Source organism: Lolium rigidum, chromosome 4, assembly GCF_022539505.1.
Source record: "Lolium rigidum isolate FL_2022 chromosome 4, APGP_CSIRO_Lrig_0.1, whole genome shotgun sequence".
Classification (NCBI taxonomy): domain Eukaryota; kingdom Viridiplantae; phylum Streptophyta; class Magnoliopsida; order Poales; family Poaceae; genus Lolium; species Lolium rigidum.
This window is the reverse complement of record NC_061511.1, coordinates 119873988-119898636: the sequence shown is the minus strand read 5'-3', so window position 1 is coordinate 119898636 and position 24649 is coordinate 119873988. Positions and strand designations below refer to the sequence as shown.

The window sequence follows — 24649 nt, the reverse complement described above, 5'->3', positions numbered from 1 at the left end:
GCATTTTTCGATTATGAGATTTGGCAGATGGATGTCAAAACGGCGTTCCTTAATGGAGACATTGAGGAAGAGTCCTATATGGTACAACCCAAAGGTTTTGTCGATCCTAAAAATGCTGACAAAGTATGCAAACTTCAGCGTTCAATCTATGGACTGAAGCAAGCATCAAGAAGTTGGAACCGATGCTTTGATAAGGTGATCAAAGACTTCGGGTTTATACAGTGTCATGGAGAGGCCTGTATTTACAAGAAAGTGAGTGGGAGCTCTGTAGCATTCCTTATATTATATGTAGATGACATATTATTGATTGGGAATGATATAGAACTATTAAGCAGTGTAAAAGGTTATTTGAATAACAGTTTTTCAATGAAAGACCTTGGTGAAGCGTCGTATATATTAGGCATCAAGATTTATGGAGATAGATCAAGACGCCTAATAGGGCCATCACAGAGTACATACCTGGACAAGATTCTAAAGAAGTTTAGAATGGACGAAAGTAAGAAAGGGTTTTTACCTATGTTACCAGGCAAGGTCTTGAGTAAGACTCAAGGACCGGCTACGGCGAAGAAAGAGAAAGGATGAGTCGGATCCCCTATGCTTCGGCGATGAGGCTCTATTATGTATGCCATGCTATGTACAAGACCGGATATAGCGCATGTTGTTAGTTTGACTAGCGAGATATCAAAGTGATCCAGGAATGGAGCACTGGACAGCGGTCAAGAATATCCTCGAAATACTTGAAAAGAACTAAGGATATGTTTCTTTGTTATGGAGGTGACCAAGAGCTCGTTGTAACAAGTTACACCGATGCAAGTTGGAACACCGATCCCGATGACTCTAAGTCACGGTCCGGGTACGTGTTTATATTGAATGGTGCTTGCGATAAGCTGGGCAAGCTCGAAGCGGTGCACGGTGGCGAAGTCTTCAACGGAATCGGAGTACATAGCGGCTTCGGAGGCTTCATCGGAAGCGGTATGGATGAAGAGGTTCATTGTAGAGCTCGGTGTGGTTCCTAGTGCATTGGACCCACTAGTCATATAATTGTGACAACATGGGTGCCATCGCCAATGCACAAGAACCAAGGTCACACAAGAGGCTGAAGCATATCAAGCTGCGTTACCACTCGATTCGCGAGTACATCGAAGATGGAGAAGTAAAGATTTGCAAAGTACACACTGATCTGAATGTAGCAGATCCGTTGACTAAAGCTCTCCCTAGGGCAAAGCATGACCAACACCAGAATGCCATGGGTGTTAGGTTCCTTACAATGTAATCTAGATTATTGACTCTAGTGCAAGTGGGAGACTGTTGGAGATATGCCCAAGAGGCAATAATAAAAGTGGTTATTATATATCTTTATGTTTATGATAAATGTTTATATACCATGCTATAATTGTATTAACCGAAACATTGATACATGTGTGATATGTAAACAACAAAGAGTCCCTAGTATGCCTCTTAACTAGCTTGTTGATTAATGGATGATTAGTTTCATAATCATGAACATTGGATGTTATTAATAACAAGGTTATATCATTGTATGAATGATATAATGGATACACCCAAATTAAAGCGTAGCATAAGATCTCGTCATTAAGTTATTTGCTATAAGCTTTCGATACATAATTACCTAGTCCTTATGACCATGAGATCATATAAATCACTTATACCGGAAAGGTACTTTGATTACATCAAACACCACTGCGTAAATGGGTGGCTATAAAGGTGGGATTAAGTATCCGGAAAGTATGAGTTGAGGCATATGGATCAACGAGTGGGATTTGTCCATCCCGATGACGGATAGATATACTCTGGGCCCTCTCGGTGGAATGTCGTCTAATGTCTTGCAAGCATATGAATAAGTTCATAAGAGACCACATACCACGGTACGAGTAAAGAGTACTTGTCAGGAGACGAGGTTGAACAAGGTATGGAGTGATACCGAAGATCAAACCTCGGTCAAGTAAAATATCGCGTGACAAAGGGAATTGGTATTGTATGTGAATGGTTCATTCGATCACTAAAGTCATCGTTAAATATGTGGGAGTCATTATGGATCTCCAGATCCCGCTATTGGTTATTGGTCGGAGTAAGAACTCAACCATGTCCGCATAGTTCACGAACCGTAGGGTGACACACTTAAAGTTGGATGTTGAAATGGTAGTACTTGAATATGGAATGGAGTTCGAATATTTGTTCGGAGTCCCGGATGAGATCCCGGACATCACGAGGAGTTCCGGAATGGTCCGGAGAATAAGATTCATATATAGGATGTCATTTTATGTGAATTAAAATGTCGCGGAAGGTTCTATGGAAGGTTCTAGAAGGTTCTAGAAAAGTCCGGAAGAAACCACCAAGGAAGGTGGAGTCCACATGGGACTCCACCTCCATGGCCGGCCAACCCTAGTGGGGGAGGAGTCCCAAGTGGACTCCCCTTAGGGGGCCGGCCACCCCCCCATATGGGAGGTGGAACTCCCACCTTTGGTGGGAGTCCTAGCTTGGCTAGGTTTCCCCTCCTTTTGAAAGGTTTTTGGTTCGGGTCTTATTCGAAGACTTGGAGACCAACTCTTGGGGATCCACCTATATAATGAGGGGCCAAGGGAGGGGGCCGGCCACCCCAAGACCACAACCTGGCCGCCCCCCTTGAGTGGCCGGCCACCCCTCCCAAACCCTAGCCGCCCCCCTCTCCTCCATAGCTCCCGCGTGCTTTAGCGAAGCTCCGCCGGAGTTCTCCACCGCCACCGACACCACGCCGTCGTGCTGTCGGATTCAAGAGGAGCTAATACTTCCGCTACCCGCTGGACGGGAGGTGGACGTCGTCTTCATCAATAACCGAACGTGTGACCGAGTACGGAGGTGCTGCCCGTTCGTGGCGCCGGAACCGATCGTGATCAAGATCTTCTACGCGCTTTTGCAAGCGGCAAGTGAACGTCTACCGCAGCAACAAGAGCCTCATCTTGTAGGCTTTGGAATCTCTTCAAGGGTGAGACTCGATACCCCCTCGTTGCTACCGTCTTCTAGATTGCATCTTGGCTTGGATTGCGTGTTCGCGGTAGGAAATTTTTTGTTTTCTATGCAACGTTATCCTACACCTCTGGCCTCCTCTCCTTCGCGTACTTCTTCTTCCCGAAAACCTAAGCTACGGGGGATAGTCGCGAGAGTCACAGCCGCCTCTGCGGGGCGGAAAACACCAGAGAGAAAAGAGCTCTCCGGCAGGCAGGAATCCACCGGGGAAATTCCCTCCCGGAGGGGGAAATCGACGCCATCGTCACCGTCATCGAGCTGGACATCATCTCCATCATCTTCACCATCATCTTCATCATCATCACCACCATCTCCACCGCTGCACCTCGTCACCGCTGTAACAATTAGGGTTGGATCTTGATTGTTTGATAGGGGAAACTCTCCCGGTATTGATTTCTACTTGTTATTGATGCTATTGAGTGAAACTATTGAACCAAGGTTTATGTTCAGATTGTTATTCATCATCATATCACCTCTGATCATGTTCCATAAGATGTCTCGTGAGTAGTTCGTTTAGTTCTTGAGGACATGGGTGAAGTCTAAATGTTAGTAGTGAATTATGTTGGGTAATATTCAATGTTATGATATTTAAGTTGTGGTGTTATTCTTCTAGTGGTGTCATGTGAACGTCGACTACATGATACTTCACCTTTATGGGCCTAGGGGAATACATCTTGTATTCGTTTGCTAATTGTGGGGTTGCCGGAGTGATAGCAACCTGAATCCCCGTTGGTATATCGATGCAGGAGGGATAGCAGGATCTCAGAGTTTAAGGCTGTGGTTAGATTTATCTTAATTACTTTCTTGTAGTTGCTGATGCTTGCAAGGGGTATAATCACAAGTATGTATTAGTCCTAGGAAGGGCGGTGCATTAGCATAGGTTCACCCACACAACACTTATCAAAACAATGAAGATTAATCAGCTATATGAAGCGAAAGCACTAGACTAAATTCTCGTGTGTCCTCAAGAATGTTTGGTCATTATAAGTAAACAAACCGGCTTGTCCTTTGTGCTAAAAAGGATTGGGCCACTCGCTGCAATTATTTCTCTCGCATTTTACTTACTCGTACTTTATTTATCTGCTATATCAAAACCCCCGAATACTTGTCCGTGAGCATTTACGGTGAATCCTTCATCGAAACTGCTTGTCAACACCTTCTGCTCCTCGTTGGGTTCGACACTCTTATTTATCGAAAGTACTACGATACACCCCCTATACTTGTGGGTCATCAGTTTCCTCTAGTCAAAGCTCCGCACCATGCGCTCTGATAGCACTAGTTTCATGTCTAGTCAAACCTCCGCAAGAGCTAGGGTTTTTTTTATTTTCTTTTGCTAGAATAGTTTTTTTCGAGAGAAGTTTTCTGAGTTAAATGCACCCGTGGTACATGAACTATTCATGGCTTCTCACAGTAATAGATTGCAAATCATGATTGTATCAGGCTAATCTTGTTGTTCGTGCTCACTATGGTCCATACGAGGTAAACAATGCCATGCTGCAAGTTACGATTTTGCTTGCATGGCATACGCCCACTTTCACTAGCAGAAAATGAGGCTTCCATCCAGCCCCCGAACCGTGACTAAAGGGGTCTTTAGTCGCGGTTCGGGAGGTGACCCGCGACCAAAAGTCTGGGCCCAGCGGGCTCGGTCGATAGCTGGGGCACGAGAGGGGCTTTAGTGGCGGTTGGCCTGGCCCACCGCGACTAAAAGTGCCCGAAGGCCTTTAGTCGCGGTTGGCCAGGCCAACCGGGACTAAAGGCCCATCCCTATGAAAGGCAGCGCAGTTCACTTCACTTAGCCATTTGGTGCCACTTCTCTTCACAATCTTCACAAGGGGTGGTGGTATGCACACAAGGTGTTCGATGAAATGCCCGAGAGCATGAAACAAATATGATATGAAGTGTCCGAGCCACACTTGAGCTTTCTCATTTATATTTCCTCGATCGCGGTTAGCAACTTGAACCTTTCATGTGTCATTGATAAAATATGCATGTGTGTAGTTCATTGTTTAATTTCTATTATTTCTAGCTAGTTGGAAAAAAACCTTCATAGGCATGAGCAACACATGAGGCTTGTGCACTTTTTTACGAATGAGACTTTGCGAACCTGTGAATGTCATACTTGAAATCAATTCAAAACATGACACAAGTATGATATATATTCTCCTAACACTTTTTTAATTACTAATTTGAGGCATTGATGTAGGTTTTATTTTTCAATATTTGTTTTTCGAGAATACACCCTCGAAGGTATATCAATCATATAGAAAAAAGTCCAAGACGGCCGGTACAACGCGACTCCACGGTACCATGTCACGCCAAGCTACAACGCCACGCCACGATACGATGACAAGTGACACACAACAAACCCTCTACAAACCTGATGATAAACGACTCAGGACCGCTTCAAGAACCAAGCAAAACACACCATAGAATGACCTCAACTCCAAAGCAACCCGGGCCAACGTACTTCCCCTCATGAGTCTAGAGGAATCAGCGAGGAGGAGGTAGGATCCAAATGGACTCGGGGGGAAGACGTCGATGAAGATGTGTCACTATGCCGTACATTGCGCCCCTGAAGCCCAAGGCCAGGGCAGCAGCCAACACCGGTAGCGCCTCATTAATTGCCCAGACTCCAATTGTCACATCAGCCCCTCCCTGATTTCTAAGACGACTTCTTCAAGAGGATGACGACACCGTGGTGTCGCCGCCTGGTCTAGTCGCCGGACCTAGGGTTCCCCCCGGCATCTGATGGGAGGGGAGGCAAGGCGAAGTTCATGAGCACGCCTTCAAGAAGAAAATGGCACCCTCAGGCATCACCGTCAGCAGCTTTGGTCTCTGCCAACCAGGGCTTTCGCCAAACGAGGTAATAAAAACAAGAGAGAAATATTCGAACGCATGAGGTAGAACATGAAAGTTGTTGGTTATATGGTAACGATCTTAGCTACAACAATGAACACAATTTTAAATATTATGGTTGTAAATACCACAAATATACTTCAAGACGTCCACAGGATACGAGCCATCTAGAATTTTTCTCATGCATACCATGTTAAGCTTTAGTTTCTTCATCAAACTTCATTTTGAATTAACTAAGTGACAAGAAGTTTGACTATAAAAACTTTCGATTTTTCGCAAAAAAAAGTTAGATTTGCAGATGCTTGGAGAGTTGTTCATTAGGTTGCAATTGCAATCAAATCTTTTTAGTTGCACATTAATTGCAATAAGTTGCAACTCAAATTCGGTGATATTATCTAAACGATCCAGAATTGTTCGGGTCCAAACATTCATGCTGTCAACATGTGTGTATATCAAACAATCAAACATGGTGTATACATGAGCCATTCATTCTGTAGTAACTTTCAACTAGCGGATCGATTAGTCAATACTTATAACATTTACTGAACAACGAGCAAGACGCACAACCATGTATAATACTCATGGATAGGCATCAGGCCATCAGCTAGCTAGACGAGCAAATTGGAAAGCGGTGGCGACGCTTCCAGCTCCCCAACTTCTGAAGCCATGGTCGGGTCGACGGAAAGAAAATTAAAATTATTTACACGGGACTAGCTAGAGCGATCGATAGTCACTGGCTAGGCAGCAGAGCCGAGGTGGCCGTCGTCGAAGTTCAGGGAGTAGCTTTGCAGGTCGTAGCCGAACCTCGGGACGCCGCCCCTTGGCCGCCGCATCACGGCGTTCTTCCAGCTGGACCTCATCCTCCAGAACAGCTGCCTCACCGGCGCTGGCGCCCGCCACGCCGTGCTACCGGCAGCTCCTAGAGACGCCATCTTCGGTTGATCAATGTTCACCACACTTCGCAGCTCACTCAGCTCGCAGCTGATTGATTTATCACTCGTATATGCTCTGCTCTGTCTGTAACTGCTAGACTAGCTTGCAAGTGTTGTTACCTAGCTTCCTTCTGATCTAATGAGCACACGCCGTGTATTGCGTAAACAAGTGCTCTTGTCAGCTCCTTATAACCTTGTGGGTTGGATACGCATCGCCGTCGCCAGCGAGGCCGGCGCCACTCGCGCACTCTCGAGCTGACGAGGGCATCAACCACGCATGATCAGAAATTCAGAATGGCCGTAGCAAAAGCACATTCCAGCCATCCTGGCATGTGGGATGAGGGACAAACGAAGGTCGGCGCAAAGGAAGGAACGCGATAGCCCGTGTTAGTGAGTTGAAAGACAAGCAGATGACTGCACAAAGACACTTTACACGCACGGCGTACATAAATGTCCATTCAGGTTTGGATGACACAAAGTGATTGGCAAGTTAAAGCATGCTCTTATCCATCGACAAAGAGCAATTTGAACACGCCAACACGCCGCGATACAATCATATGGATAGTCACAGATCTGCATACAAAGAAGTTTCAAGCTTTAGAGGTGCTGAAGAAATCCTATTATGTTAAGACCGGTAGTCGGTACGTGGGAACTGGGAGCAGACCATACCCATGGCTCATGTACATGAGATATCACACACACACACACACAACCCATCCATCACCCCTGTACCCAGGACCTCTTGCAAAAAGATCTCTTGCAGGTCTGATCAACAAACTTATATGATTTTTTTCGATAAAGGAGGTTAGCCCCAGCCTCTTCATCAATGTGTGCTCTTCATCAATAGATGCACACGGCTTTCTTTATTAATTAAAGTATCAAGTCACAGAACGTTCATCATCACTTATTACAATCATAGAAAAGCTAAGGTCGATGCATGAATCAACCAGCTGAAAATATGGCACTCAGAAAAGCTATGCATTTGATATTCTATTAAGATGCCGCCACCCAGTAGCCTGGAAAAAGAAGTCCTGAGCAACCACTAGCATCCGGTTGCATCCAATAACTATTTCCTCCCGTTGTTCCACCGGGAGAAGGAAAACCCATTGCTGGATTGAATGAGCAGCTCGCCGCATAACCTGCAAAAAATTAGTTCCACTTTGATTGTTAAATACCAAATCTTTTCGAGTTCTCCAAACAGCCCAACAAATGGCCGACACACCAATACGAATCTTTTGTTTGTCATTTTAGCTCACACCATTCAGCCATCTACCAAACATATTAGTAAAATTAGCTGGCGGTGGAATATTATATGAAAGATATATCATACGCCATATTATCTTCGCAAACGGGCATTGAATAAACAAATGATTAACAAATTTATATGATAAGATTGTTAGATTAATTCTATTTAGATCAAACCGATGTTCTCTCGCTCTTTGACCCTCGTCATTATTTCACATTTTTTTAAAAAAATTTAAGCATTATTTTCAGCCTCTGCACAATTAAGATGCACGCAGCCGTTCAAAATGGTAAAAACGCAAACACGAAGAGAGCTGACACAAATGATTCAGAACGATAGTAGGTAAAATCTACAATGAGAGCGTGAAGCGACGAACATGAATGGAGCAAAACCGTATACCGGTAGATGACCTGCATATCATTAAAAACATTGTCATTCCTACATATTCATAGCGACCATAAGACGGCAATCACTCACACCTTGATAAAATGTGAAATAGATATTGTTTTACTAGTTCTCGGTTGACTGAGAATTAACTAACTTATAGGAAGGTTGACTATAAAACTTCCGATTTTTCGCACAAAAAAAACATTGGATTTGCAGGTGCTTGGAGAGTTGCTCATTAGGTTGCAATTGCAATCAAGTTTTTTCAGTTGCACATAAATTGCAATGAATTGCAACTCAAATTCGGTGAAATCATCTGAACAAACCCAGAATTATTCGCGTCCAAACATTCATGCTGTCAACATGTGTGTATATCAAACAATCAAACATGATGTATACCCGAGCCATTCCATTCTAGTAACTTTCAACTAGCGGATCGAGTAGTCAATACTTATAGCATTTACTGAGCAACGAGCAAGACGCATAACCATGTATGATACTCATGATAGGCATCAGGCCATCAACTAGGCCATCAACTAGCTAGACGAGCAAATTGGAAAGTGGTGGCGACGCTTCCAGCTCCCCTACTTCTGAAGCCATGGTCGGGTCAACGGAAAGAAAATTAAAATTATTTACACGGGACTAGCTAGAGCGATCGATAGTCACTAGCTAGGCAGCTCACAGATGATTGATTTATCACTTTATATGCTCTGCTGCTCTGTCTGTAACTGCTAGACTAGCTTGCAAGTGTTCTTCCTTCTGATCAGATGAGCACACACGCTGTATTGCGTAAACGAGCGCTCTCGGCAGCTCGTTACAACATTGCGGGTTGGATACGCGCCGCTGTCGGCAGCTAGGCCAGCACAACTCGTGCACTCTCGAGCTAACGAGAACATCAACCAAGCATGATCAGGAATTCAGAATGGCCGTAGCAAAAGCACATTCCAGCCATCCTGGCATGTGGAGATATGGGGGACAAAGGAAGGTCGGCGCGAAGGAAGGCGCGTGATAGCCCGTGTGAGTGGGTTGAAAGACAAGCAGATGACTGCACAAAGACACTTTACACGCACGGCCTACATTTTTTTCCGATAAAGCAGCAGAGCCCCAGCCTCTGCATCAATAGATGCACACGGCTTCTTTTATTAAAAACCAAGTGTCAAGTCTCAGTATACCACCACTTATTACAATCACGGAGAAGCTAACGCCCATTCTGGTTTGGATGACACAAAGCCATTGGAAAGTTAAAGCATGCTCTTATCCATCGAGAAAGAGCAATTTGACAACTCTAACACACCGCGATACAGTCATATGGATAGTCACAGATCTATATACGAAGAATTTTGAAGCTTTAGAGGTGCTTAGAAATCGTATGGCGGTAGTCGGGAACAGACATAGCACGTGCATATCAACTTATCAAGTGGCTACTCATGATCACCAGCGACATCAACCGGATAGTTAGCAACTTTCTACGTCTGATAAACTTCAGAAAGAAAAGGGTAGAAAACAGAAGAACACTAGCCTGTTAAAGCTAGCTGAATCGTTAAAGCTAAACGAGGATCAAAAAGAAGATGTGCCAGCTCGATCGAATGATCTAAAGATCAGGGATATCTGGGTCTTAAAAAGAAATACCGAAACCTTAGTTGCCTAAACTATCCTTGAAATCAACCGTGGATATGGCTCAATACTAGTGGCCGATGAGACTAATAATTCTCAGGCATATTTAGCTGAAGACATGACGGACGTGGATTTTTGGCACATGGGTGCAATGCACCCTATAAACTCCAAAATTCGTTGTAATTATAAATACTAGAAAGCATTGGCGCGGCGGCACGCCGCGCCCGTGGTAGAATCATTTTTTGGTTGTCTGTTGGAGCTAGAAGATTGACATAGGATAAAAATATTAGTATGTTGTGAAACTGGCTCATCAGTGCTTATCGAGATGCAGGTTTATGGAGGTGTTTCAAAAGTATAAGGTGCTAGAAAGTAAGAGTAGCTTGGGTGGCAAAGTTAGTTGCCTTGCCCTTTATATTGTAACTTTTCATTGTTCATCTCGAGCTTTCTGTCTAAAACTTTCCACTGCAATATTTACACATCTTGAACTATGCTGCTTCTTAGGAAAATAATTTACTATCTAAGGCATTAATGTACTGCATCATATACTACAACACCCTGAAAGTATATCACAGTGGCAGGTTTCAAAAGACAGTAGGATAACTAAGGTAGCTGTATATAGCTGGCTAAGTACTTAATTTTACAGGCTGAAAATAGAACACGTAGGTCCATGATACCATACACATTATTTCTAGTGACTGGAGTCGATGGATTTACTCCAGCTGATGTCGTTGTAAAGTTAAGTTCCTTTTTTGGGGGGCAGTGGCTGATTCCTGGCTTTTGCTGTTATTGCTTACTGTTTCAGAGCTTGTGACCTGATATGGAGAAGTTTAGAGTAGGCTGTATAAAAACTCAAGCAGTCTAGTGCTTGTTGTTCGATTGCTTCTATTGACAAAGGAAAAGGAAAATTATCTGTCAGCAGCGAATAATATAGCAACTAAGAACTTCTAACTACATGGATTTTCGTAGACGCATGCATATTCTAAAGCTCACACGGCATACCTGAAAATGGAATGTGCTAAACTTATAAATAATTCATCCCTGCAGTGTGAATCATGTTAGCCTAAAATGACTCGCTGAGACTGAATATTGTGCGAATGCAGAGAATCAGGTAGTCGGCTGCACTGGTCTTACTTTTTGCCCATTGCAAATGCAAAGAACCAGGCGATCGGCTGCACTGATGTTACCTTGTGCGAATAAGCACAGTAATGAGCCTGAGAGGGGAAAAATCTGCACCGTATCAGCTACAATTGGTACCTTTAGGAGAAGATAAGAAAAAAGAACAATAAGCGAACCAACAGCAAGTGGACTGGTAATTAAACGATTATGAATTTGACGATCAGAGATATATCCAAAATAAAACGATAGCCAATGTTTCTGTAGCAATAAGTGTGTTAAATAAGCATGCATCATGAAAGTGTGTGCTGGGTATAGTACCTCACAGTCCGACCATGATGAAATCAAATTCATCAAGATTTCTTAATATTTGTCTTCCTAGATGCCCATGACACGCGCAAGTGTCTTACATAGATGGCCTCGCCGCCAGACATCCTTGACCAAAGTTGTCTGCATTGCCGTTGTGACCTAGACACAACCATCTGCTTTAGTACAAAGATAAATATGTCCAGAAGAGGCAGTCAGAGAAAACGGCAATCCAAGAGGAACTGTTAGAGAGACTTCTAAATAGGTCATATAGTGTTCATTTTATTCCATTTAGGCGAACCAACAGCAAGTGGACTGGTAATTAAACGATTATGAATTTGACGATCAGAGATATATCCAAAATAAAACGATAGCCAATGTTTCTGTAGCAATAAGTGTGTTAAATAAGCATGCATCATGAAAGTGTGTGCTGGGTATAGTACCTCACAGTCAGACCATGATGAAATCAAATTCATCTAGATTTCTTAATATTTGTCTTCCTAGATGCCCATGACACGCGCAAGTGTCTTACATAGATGGCCTCGCCGCCAGACATCCTTGACCAAAGTTGTCTGCATTGCCGTTGTGACCTAGACACAACCATCTGCTTTAGTACAAAGATAAATATGTCCAGAAGAGGCAGTCAGAGAAAACGGCAATCCAAGAGGAACTGTTAGAGAGACTTCTAAATAGGTCATATAGTGTTCATTTATTCCATTTAGGCGAACCAACAGCAAGTGGACTGGTAATTAAACGATTATGAATTTGACGATCAGAGATATATCCAAAATAAAACGATAGCCAATGTTTCTGTAGCAATAAGTGTGTTAAATAAGCATGCATCATGAAAGTGTGTGCTGGGTATAGTACCTCACAGTCAGACCATGATGAAATCAAATTCATCTAGATTTCTTAATCTTTGTCTTCCTAGATGCCCATGACACACGCAAGTGTCTTACATAGATGACCTCGCCGCCAGACATCCTTGACCAAAGTTGTCTGCATTGCCGTTGTGACCTAGACACAACCATCTGCTTTAGTACAAAGATAAATATGTCCAGAAGAGGCAGTCAGAGAAAACGGCAATCCAAGAGGAACTGTTAGAGAGACTTCTAAATAGGTCATATAGTGTTCATTTTATTCCATTTAGGACATATTCGATTCTTAAGATAAAAAAAATGCAGGAATAAGTAAAAAAGACAACATAATAGAAATTTGTAGAGTTGAAACCTCTTAATCCTGCATGAATGGTATCTATAGGAGCAACAAAAAGATAACTTCCATTCAAGACAAAGAATGACCTGATTTAAAATAAAAAACTCTAATATTTATAAGAAGGCGCCTCCAAACTCTTGATCTGAACTACATTGTGAAGAAACTACTGAATATGCACTTTGGAGAAGCATCCAACTCTATCTATTTTTTATAAGAAACAAATTCCAATAACCAATTTTTTTTGCAAATATAATAATCTCTTAGCAGGAGAGAGCGAGCAGGTAGAAGTCCCACCCCTAGGCGGTATCCCACGTGGAGAGCTCAGCGAGCAGGACCTTACCGAAGCAGCTGTGGCGCACATACGTCAAGAGGGATGGCTCGTTAGAACTGAGCAGGATCTGCGCCGAGATGGATCCAGCTACACGTAAGGATGAGATAAATACAATGCTAGGATCATGCAACTGCAGATAGATCGAAAAAAGCAAAAGTTTCATTTATCGCTAAATGACATTGCATACAAACCTGCCCAGTCTCTTATGCAAGTGCGTCCAGGAGTACTCTCCACATGCCATCCTGTGCTCCTTTCTCATTGAGAAACTCCAATTCAGAGATTGTCAATTCTTCCTACAAATATGCTAGCTAGATCATCAAATAAAAATATGCAATAAGAGATGATAAATTTCAAGAATATAATCGTAGCATCATTGGTGGAACTCAAAAAGCCACATAATTCCATGGTATATATTTGAAGTGAAAATGTATAATTTGCATAGCAGTGTGACTGAATCAGGACAATGTGTATGAATAGTTCGAAACATAAGATGTCTGTCAGTCATGCCATGCTGTCGGAATGACGAAATTGACGTTGACTCAAGAAAATTGTTACGGTGCAGAATACACATGCTACAGCCTGTGTCGACTGAACTGCAAAAACTAAATACAGTAGAAGATGCGAGAGAGAGGGAGTCAGGGAGGAGAGGGAAAGGATGAGTTACCTGGCCGTGTCAGTAGTAGCCTGAATATCAACCATGCTCGTGTTCAGCAAGCTCGTCGTCGCTGAGTCGCCAGATAGCTCTTGTGTGTCGCCCCTGCTGTGTTAGAGCACAACAACATCTAGGTTGCCTGCTGCACGCATCTGAATCATGGTAGAAGAGAAAATTAGATAAAGGAGATGTCACCCATCGGAGAAGAAAAGAAGAGGCAACCTACATCTAACATGTAGAGGGCACCACCGCGTCTCCAGTCTACACTTGTGGCAACCTCCATGGCGTGGAGCGGCAGCCAGCAGCACATCAGGGGCGATGACCACGGCCGGCTCCCGCAATCTGTGTTGGGCGTCTGTGTGCTTGCCTGCTCCACTCCGAAGGGGCCGCCGCCGTGCCCTGCCTGCTCCGCCTCAACATGGACGCCGCCAGCCCGCCGCCAGCCCCGGCCTGCTTCGCCCCAACGTGGCCGCCGCCAGCCAGCGTGTGCTCCGCCCCAAGGACCCAAGGTCGCTGCCGCCGCCCCAAGGTCATCGTCCCAGGCCCACGTCTTCTCCGTCCCAAGGGCGACGCCTCCGGCACGCGCCTGCCCCGCCCGGTGGTCGGCATCCCCAGCCCGCGCCTGCTCCGCCCCGAGGCCACCGTCCCGGCGAGAGCAACGGCACACAGCGATGCGGTGGAGACCATGGCCGGCGTCCGACCCATCCGGGAGCTCCCCGCAGCGCCGTCCATGGAGGCCTCACGATCGGCGGCGGAGATGGGGAGGGCGAGGGGTGGTAGGAGCAGAGCTGGAGCTAGGTCCATGCACCAACGGGATAGCGAGGAGATGCGTTGGGGATTTGCTCTCCCTCAGAGGTCGGTCAAAGCGGTGGATGGTAGGACCCACCCACTAGTTTTTTTTTGGAGAATGCAGACAAATCCTAACCGGAAGAAGTTAGAGGCAATAAGGATGACTGAGGCCTAGGAACCGGTAACCGGTACTCTATGTACCAAAAAAAAAAAGGCAGACGGGAAATTACCATGTGGTTTAACACGGTGAGAAAGAGAAGATGAGGGTTACGTGTCTATAGATCATTGGAAAAAATTAGCTCATAAACAGTGTCCAAAGCAATCTAGGAGCGTGAATTTGTCTAAACTTTATATAGGGTATAATTGAAAAAAATCAAATCCTCCTAAAAACAAAATATGATCAAGTATTGTACTCTATAAAAATGTTTGAGCTCGAAATAATTCTCATGGTATCCTGGGCAAAAATAACTAATTTACAACGAATATAGCATGACTTTTTTTGCCCTTCTTCTCGATTACCTTTTTTTGAATGTACCATGAGCATGGATGTATTTTCCAAAACATGACGCAAGCATGATATATATTCTGCTTACACTTTTGGAGAGGAGGGAGGGGCTAGAGAGGGGGGCGCCGCCAGGTCGCTCGCGGGAGCGACGCAGGAGCTAATGTTTCCTCTAGTCAAAGCTCTGCATCATGCACTCTGACAGAACTAGTTTCGTGGCTAGTTCGCAGGAGCTAGGATTTTTTATTTTCTTTTGCTAGAATAGTTTTTTTCAAGAGAAATTTTCTGAGTTAAATGCACCGGTGGTACATGAACTATGCATGATTTCTCACATTAATCGATTGCAAATCATGATTGTATCAGGCTAATCTTGTTGTTCGTGCTCACTATGGTCCATACGAGGTAAATAATGCCATGCTGCAAGTTACGATTTTGCTTGCATGGCATACGCCACTTTGGAAAAAAACCTTCATAGGCATGAGCAACACATGAGGTTTGTGCACTTTTTTACGAAAGATACTTTGCGAACCTGTGAATGTCATACTTGAAATCAATTCAAAACATGACACGAGTATGATACATATTCTCCTTACACTTTTTTAATTCTAATTCGAGGCATTGATGTAGGTTTTATTTTTCAAAATTTATTTTTCGATAATACACCATGGAAGGTATATCAAACATATAGAAAAAAGGCCAAGACGGCCGGTACAACGTCACTCCACGGTACAATGTCACTCCACGCTACAACACCACGATACGATGACAAGTGACAAACAACGAACCCTCTACAAAGCTGATGATAAACTACTCGTCTTGCCCAACATTCTACCATGAATGATGAGAAGAGCAACACATGGCTTCAGGGCTGCTTCAAAAACCAAGCAAGACACACCATAGAATGACCTCGACTCCAAAGTAACCAAGACCAACGTACTTCCCCTCATTTTTTCGATAAAGGGAATATATTAATATCAAAAAGATATCAATTACACCTAGCCTCTGCAACAACGCACCACCCTAATGGCACTACGGATGCACACATCCAAAAAAAGGAAAAAAAAAACTAAGAAACAAAAGTCCCGCTACAGTATCTCGGGCGAGAATTATCTCTATTTAGTAGAAACGGATAGTCAGCTAAGCTGAAAATGTACTGAGCAACTTTTGTCAGCAAATCAACAAAATCCATATACTACCAATTCAACGGCCGTGAGACATGACCGTTGAGACCCTGTCTGGCGACACGGGGGGCGATCTCGCCACCCACACGCCGGTAAGGGTGCCGACGGCCAGGGAGGACGGCGGTGGCTCGCCGGAGCGGCTATCTGGTAGCCTTTTCTGGGTGCTGCATCCAGATGAAGACCAAGAAGTGGGGGACGACGACGGAGACGAGGACGGGGAAGGAGATGACGCCCAGTCTGTGGGAGTCGGAGACAGGTCGATAGCCTATCTGTGTCGTACGCCGTCGCCGGTGTCTGATGCGGATCTTGCTGAGAGATCGTCGGAGCTGACGCGACGCCATCGAAAGAGGATCTTGCGCCGTGATGGACATCGTTCGGCGGCTAGAGCAGCGCTGGTTTTCAACACCTGCGAAGGTACGATCTTTTTCCCATCGTTGCCATTGGGCATTCAACAAAGGGAGCCGGTCTGTAAGAAAATGCCAGTTCTGGAGCCGTCTGTTTTCTTCGATGATGCCTGATGTCTACGTTCCCCCTCCTTTCCTGTAGACAGTGTTGGGCCCCCAAGAGCAGAGGTTTGTAGAACAACAGCAAGTTTTCCCTTAAGTGGATCACCCAAGGTTTATCGAACTCAGGGAGGAAGAGGTCAAAGATATCCCTCTCATGCAACCCTGCAACCACAAAGCAAGAAGTCTCTTGTGTCCCCAACACACCCAATAGGTGCACTAGTTCGGCGAAGAGATAGTGAAATACAGGTGGTATGAATAAGTGGTAGCAACGGTGCCATAAAATAGCTTGCTGGCGTGTAGTTGATGGTGGTAGTATTGCAGCAGTAGTAACGCAGTAAAACAGTAAACAAGCAGTAGTAACTCAGCAGTATTTAGGAACAAGGCCTAGGGATTACACTTTCACTAGTGTACACTCTCAACATTGATCACATAACAGAATAGATAAATGCATACTCTACACTTTTGTTGGATGATGAACACATTGCGTAGGATTACACGAACCCTCAATGCCGGAGTTAACAAGCTCCACAATAATGCTCATGTTTTAGTAACCTTTAGTGTAAGATAGATCAACAGACTAAACCAAGTACTAGCATAGCATGCACACCGTAACCTTCATGCATATGTAGGAGGAATAGATCACATCAATATTATCACAAGCAATAGTTAACTTCGCAATCTACAAGAGATCATGATCATAGCATAAACCAAGTACTAACACGGTGCACACACTGCCGCCTTTACACACGTGCAGGGAGGAATAGAACTACTTTAATAACTTTGCTAGAGTAGCACATAGATAGTAGTGATACAAACTCATATGAATCTCAATCATGTAAAGCAGCTCATGAGATTATTGTATTGAGGTACATGGGAGAGAGATGAACCACATAGCTACCGGTACAGCCCCGAGCCTCGATGGAGAACTACTCCCTCCTCATGGGAGCAAGCAGCGGTGATGAAGATGGCGGTGGAGATGGCAGCGGTGTCGATGGAGAAGCCTTCCGGGGCACTTCCCCACTCCGGCAGGGTGCCGGAACGCAGACTCCTGTCCCCCGCATCTTGGCTTCGCGATGGCGGCGGCTCTGGAAGGTTTTCCGTATCGTGGTTCTTTCTGTCGATGTTTTTAGGTCACGACGGCTTATATAGGCGAAGAATCGGAGTCGGAGGGGCCACGGGCTGCCCAAACCATAGGGGGGCGCGCCCCCCCCCCCTGGCCGCGCCGGGGTGTGGTGTGGGCCCCCCTGGCACCTCTCTGGCCCTTCTCCGGTGCTCTGGAAGCTTCGTGAAATTATAAGATCCCCGGAATTGATTTCGTCCGATTCCGAAAATATTTCCTTACTAGGATTTCTGAAACCAAAAACAGCAGAAAACAGCAACTGGCCTTTCGGCATCTCGTCAATAGGTTAGTTCCGGAAAATGCATAAAAATGATATAAAGTGTGAACAAAACATGTTGGTATTGTCATAAAACAAGCATGGAACATCGGAAATTATAGATACGTTGGAGACGTATCAGCATCCCCAAGCTTAGTTCCTACTCGTCCTCGAGTAGGTAAACGATAAAAGATAATTTCTGAGGTGACATGCTACCAACATAATCTTAATCATACTATTGTAAAGCATATGAGATGAATGCAGCGATTAGAAACAATGTAAATGCAATGAGTAAACAATTGAAGCATATAGCAAAGACTTTTCATGAATAGTACTTTCAAGACAAGCATCAATAAGTCTTGCATAAGAGTTACTCATAAAGCAATAAATTCTTAGTAAAAGGTATTGAAGTAACATAATGGAAGATTAAGTTTCAGCGGTTGCTTTCAACTTGTAACATGTATATCTCATGGATAATTGTCAATGCAAAGCAATATAACAAATGCAATATGCAAATATGTAAGAATCAATGCAAAGTTCACACAAGTGTTTGCTTCTTGAGGTGGAGAGAAATAGGTGAACCGACTCGACATAAAAGTAAAAGAATGGTCCTTCAAAGAGGAAAGCATCGATTGCTATATTTGTGCTAGAGCTTTTATTTTGAAAACATGAAACAATTTTGTCAACGGTAGTAATAAAGCATATGAGTTATGTACATTATATCTTACAAGTTGCAAGTCTCATGCATAGTATACTAATAGTGCCCGCACCTTGTCCTAATTAACTTGGACTACCGGATCTTTGCAATGCACATGTTTTGACCAAGTGTCACAATGGGGTACCTCCATGCCGCCTCGTACAAAGGTCTAAGGAGAAAGCTCGCATTTTGGATTTCTCGCTTTTGATTATTCTCAACTTAGACATCCATACCGGGACAACATGGACAACAGATAATGGACTCCTCTTTAATGCATAAGCATGTGGCAAAAATTATTATTCTCATATGAGATTGAGGATATATGTCCAAACTGAAACTTCCACCATGAATCATGGCTTTAGTTAGCGGCCCAAAGTTCTTCTCTAACAATATGCATGCTCCAACCATAAAGGTGGTAGATCTCTCTTGCTTCGGACAAGACGGACATGCATAGCAACTCACATGATATCCAACAAAGAATAGTTGATGGCGTCCCCGTAAGCATGGTTATCGCACAACAAGCAACTTAATAAGAGATAAAGTGCATAATTACATATTCAATACCACAATAGTTTTTAAGCTATTTGTCCCATGAGCTATACATTGTAAGGCGAATGATGGAATTTTAAAGGTAGCACTCAAGCAATTTACTTTGGAATGGCGGAAAAATACCATGTAGTAGGTAGGTATGGTGGACACAAATGGCATAATGATTGGCTCAAGATTTGGATGCATGAGAAGTATTCCCTCTCGATACAAGGTTTAGGCCAGCAAGGTTGTTTGAAGCAAACACAAGTACGAACTAGTACAGCAAAACTCACATAAAAGACATATTACAAGCATTATAAAACTATACATCGTCTTCCTTGTTGTTCAAACATCTTACTAGAAAATATCTAGACTCTAGAGAAACCACTCATGCAAACCAAATTTTAACAAGCTCTATGTATTTCTTCACTAATAGGTGCAAGGTATATGATGCAAGAGCTTAAATAAGAGCACAACAATTGCCAAGTATCAAGTTATTCAAGACATCATACCAATTACTACATGTTGCATTTTCCAATTCCAACCATATAAAAATGAACGAAGCAGTTTTAACCTTTGCCATGAACACTAAAAGATAAAGCTAAGAACACATGTGTTCATATGAACCAGCGGAGCGTGTCTCTCTCCCACACAAGCATTTATTCAAACAAAAACAAAAACAAAAGCACACAGACGCTTCAAGTAAAGTACATAAGATGTGGCCGAATAAAAATATAGTTTCAAGAGAAGGAACCTGATAATTTGTCGATGAAGAAGGGGATGCCTTGGGCATCCCCAAGCTTAGACGCTTGAGTCTTCTTGAAATATGCAGGGGTGAACCACCGGGGCATCCCCAAGCTTAGAGTTTTCACTCTTCTTGATCATAGTATATCATCCTCCTCTCTTGACCCTTGAAAACTTCCTCCACACCAAACTTTAGGCAAACTCATTAGAGGGTTAGTGCATAATCAAAAACTCACATGTTCAGAGGTGACACAATCATTCTTAACACTTCTGGACATTGCTCAAAGTTACTGGAAGGTAATGGAACAAAGAAATCCACCCAACACATCGAAAGAAGCAATGCGAAATAAAAGGCAGAATCTGTCAAAAACAGAACAGTCTGTAAAGACGAATTTTAAAATGGCACCAGACTTGCTCAAATGGAAAAACTCAAAACTAATGAAAGTTGCGTACATATCTGAGGATCACTCACGTAAATTGGCATAATTTTCTGAGTTACCTACAGAGAATTAGACCCAGATTCGTGACAGACAAAGCAATGCTGTTTCTGCGCAGCAATCCAAATCTAGCATCAACTTTACCATAGAGACTTTACTTGGCACAAAAAAACATAAAACTAAGATAAGGAGAGGTTGCTACAGTAGTAAACAACTTCCAAGACACAAATATAAAAAAAGTACTGTAGCAAAATAACACATGGGTTATCTCCCAAGAAGTTCTTTCTTTATAGCCATTAAGATGGGCTCAAGCAGTTTTAATGATGCATTTGCAAGAGATAGTATTTGAAGCAAAAGAGAGCTTCAAGAGGCAAATTCAAAACACATTTAAGTCTAACATGCTTCCTATGAAGAGTAATCTTGTACACAAATGAATTCATGAAGAACAAAGTGACAAGCATAAGAGGATAAAACACGAGTAACTTCAAGATTCTCAACATAAAGAGGGAAACTTAATATTATTAAAATGCATATAACCATATTTCCCTCTCTCATAATAACTTTCAGTAGCATCATTGATGAAATCCACAATATACCCATCACTTAAAACATTCTTATCATGGTTCATATGCATAGAAGTATCATTAAATTTGGCATAAGAAGAGTTATTCTCATTAATAGTAATTGGAGCAGGATTATTATCAAGAATTTGAACATGGTAAACAAGTTGCATATTAAGGGAATTGTTTTTGGTAACCCAATCATGACTATGACAAGTTTCATAAGGATAGTTAGAACCTATATCATAGCATTCTTTGTAATGATCATCAGAGATCGGAGGCACAGTGTCATCATAAGAAATAGAATAGTTATCTTTCACAATCGGTTTATCTGTGTCCACACCATTATTGTTATTAGAAGGAGATGTATCAAGAACATAATGACCAGTAGCTAAAGGATTTTCAAACACCTCTTCCCCAAGCTTAGAGCTTTCTATATCATTATGGGAGGAAGCATGGATAGTACTGACGCTATGGCAATTATTATCATCATTTTCATAATTAGTTTCCCAGAGATTTGTAATATCAAAAGTAGTGTGCTCATTCAAATCATGATCGCTAATGTATGTAAAGGGCATAGAAAGATCATCGTATTCAGATTCATTGTCACAATAATCATTAGGAGCAACATACTTACGGTTTCCTAGCGTTATCTCATTCACGCGGGGATATGCTGTTACCTCTTTCTTTTTATTCCCCTTATTCTTCTTCTTCTTCTTCGTTCCCTTCTTCTTCTTCTTCTCCTTCTCCTTTTTCTCGTTCCCTTCTTTAGGAGGGAGAGGCTTGAAGGGTGGCTTGTCCGCATAACCTGATTTACTTTCAGAAACAATAGAAGAAACTTGGGAGGATCCCTCCTTTTCATTAATTAGTTGAAAACACACAACGGTCCTATCATATTTTGGCAAGGTGTCATCTTCTAAAATATTTTGTATGTAAGTATTTGTATGGCTATTATCAATGCAATAAGAAAAACACCCATGCAGGACATCATCAATATCAAGATCACTCATATGTAACAAAGAGATTTTTCTCGACAGTTCTTCATACCCCAAAAATAAAGTAAGTTCATCGTGCTGATTAGGAGTAATTTCATCATCACAATACAACTTTGCAGCACTCATTGGGTTCAAATTATCATTGGAGGAGCATTGAAAATTAAAATGACCCACTTCATGGCAAACTTCACAAATAAAAGGATAGAGGGCACAAACTTTTTTACCAAGATCATCTAGAGCCCTAAACCACTTTCTAGTTTTTTCATTAGCATGATGGATACAATATTCATCTTTGATTTGATTGATTCCAAGGTCTATGTATTCCACAAAAATTAACATGCTTATAGGAAATAACATTCTTAGGAGTTTGAGCATGCTCATTACAATAATTAACAACAATTTCATTCTTCATGCAAGCCTCTTTAAAAGGTTCATGATACTTATCAAAATTCTTTTTAGGCAATTCAAAATGAGAAGCAAAGGATTTATAAAGATTTGCAGCAACTTGAGAGTCAAGACCATAAGTAGCACTCATATTTCGAAATTTATCGGTATCCATAAAAGTTTCAATGCATTCATAATCATAATTTATACCCGACTCTTTACCTTTGTCGTTCTCCCAATCTTCAGCGTTCTCCTTAATCCGATCAAGAAGGTCCCTTTTAAACTCTTCTTTGTTGCGCGTGAATGATCCAGTAACAAGTAGCATCCAAGCAAGGTCTTATCTTGAAAAGAAAGTCTTGCATAGAAATTATCAATGATGATATTACCCGGAAGCTCATGATTGGGGCATTTGAGCATTAAAGACTTCAATCTCTCCCATGCTTGGGCAATACTCTCTCCATCATGAGGCCCGAAATTATATATTCGGTTTCGGTCTTTGTGAATTTCACTTGGAGGATAGAATTTAGAATAAAATAGAGGCACAATATCCTTCCAATCAAGAGAATGCTCATCTTTTAGCAGTTTATGCCAATGCGCCGCTTTACCAATCAACGACATAGAGAATAATTTCTTCTTCACTTCATCCATAGAGATACCTGCACACTTGAATAACCCGCATAATTCATGCAAAAACAGTAAATGATCTCCAGGATGCACAGTTCCATCCCCTTCATAGCGGTTATCCATAACACGTTCAATAATTTTCATAGGTATTTTATATGGAATACTTTCAGTAGGTGCATTTAAAATATCACAAGCATCATTAGAGTTATCGCATATGGGAGATAAAGTATTATCAGAGCAAATTTTCTCCCCTAAAGATGGGAAGCTAAAAAGATCACAAAAACTAGCTTCCCCAAGCTTAGACTTCTCCATAGCATTAGCAAGTAATTGCATTCATACTAATAACATCGCTACTAGCATGCGAATAAGGTTCCATTGGTTTTTTAATGTTTACACCAAACAATTCTAAATCAGGAAAAAGATTAAAAGCTCACTAAATTTTTTGTTGTTTTCCATTATGCCTAACTAGTGAAAATAAAAACAAGAAACAAAAAGATGCAATTGCAGGATCTAAAGGAAATAGCTTCGAGCACAAATACAATGGCGCCGAAAAGTATTGTTACCCGGAACCGGAGTATGAGTGCCTTTTTACCTTTCCTCCCCGGCAACGGCGCCGGAAAATAGCTTGATGTCTACGTTCCCCCTCCTTTCCTCGTAGACGGTGTTGGGCCCCCAAGAGCAGAGGTTTGTAGAACAGCAGCAAGTTTTCCCTTAAGTGGATCACCCAAGGTTTATCGAACTCAGGGAGGAAGAGGTCAAAGATATCCCTCTCATGCAACCCTGCAACCACAAAGCAAGAAGTCTCTTGTGTCCCCAACACACCTAATAGGTGCACTAGTTCGGCGAAGAGATAGTGAAATACAGGTGGTATGAATAAGTAGTAGCAACGGTGCCATAAAATAGCTTGCTGGCGTGTAGTTGATGGTGGTAGTATTGCAGCAGTAGTAACGCAGAGAAAACAAGAAACAAGCAGTAGTAACTCAGCAGTATTTAGGAACAAGGCCTAGGGATTACACTTTCACTAGTGGACACTCTCAACATTGATCACATAACAGAATAGATAAATGCATACTCTACACTTTTGTTGGATGATGAACACATTGCGTAGGATTACACGAACCCTCAATGCCGGAGTTAACAAGCTCCACAATAATGCTCATGTTTTAGTAACCTTTAGTGTAAGATAGATCAACAGACTAAACCAAGTACTAGCATAGCATGCACACCGTAACCTTCATGCATATGTAGGAGGAATAGATCACATCAATATTATCATAGCAATAGTTAACTTTGCAATCTACAAGAGATCATGATCATAGCATAAACCAAGTACTAACACGGTGCACACACTGTCGCCTTTACACACGTGCAGGAGGAATAGAACTACTTTAATAACTTTGCTAGAGTAGCACATAGATAGTAGTGATACAAACTCATATGAATCTCAATCATGTAAAGCAGCTCATGAGATTATTGTATTGAGGTACATGGGAGAGAGATGAACCACATAGCTACCGGTACAGCCCCGAGCCTCGATGGAGAACTACTCCCTCCTCATGGGAGCAGCAGCGGTGATGAAGATGGCGGTGGAGATGGCAGCGGTGTCGATGGAGAAGCCTTCCGGGGGCACCTCCCCACTCCGGCAGGGTGCCGGAA

The 24649-nt window shown here is 42.7% G+C and overlaps 1 long non-coding RNA gene across 8 annotated transcripts; it reads right to left on the bottom strand.

The window, feature by feature from the left end:
- Positions 1-8792: 8792 nt before the first annotated feature.
- On the bottom strand, positions 8793-14068 carry LOC124705436. Of its 8 annotated transcripts, XR_007004007.1 has the most exons (9): positions 13897-14068; positions 13683-13822; positions 13210-13311; positions 13028-13105; positions 12343-12489; positions 11916-12062; positions 11488-11634; positions 11185-11307; positions 8793-11091 (listed from the first exon to the last, which is right to left on the bottom strand). It is a non-coding gene; the product is annotated as an uncharacterized LOC124705436 (long non-coding RNA). The 8 variants fall into 8 exon arrangements; XR_007004004.1 differs by having other exon boundaries at positions 8793-11307; positions 12982-13105; XR_007004003.1 differs by having other exon boundaries at positions 8793-11307; positions 11916-12076.
- Positions 14069-24649: the final 10581 nt, after the last annotated feature.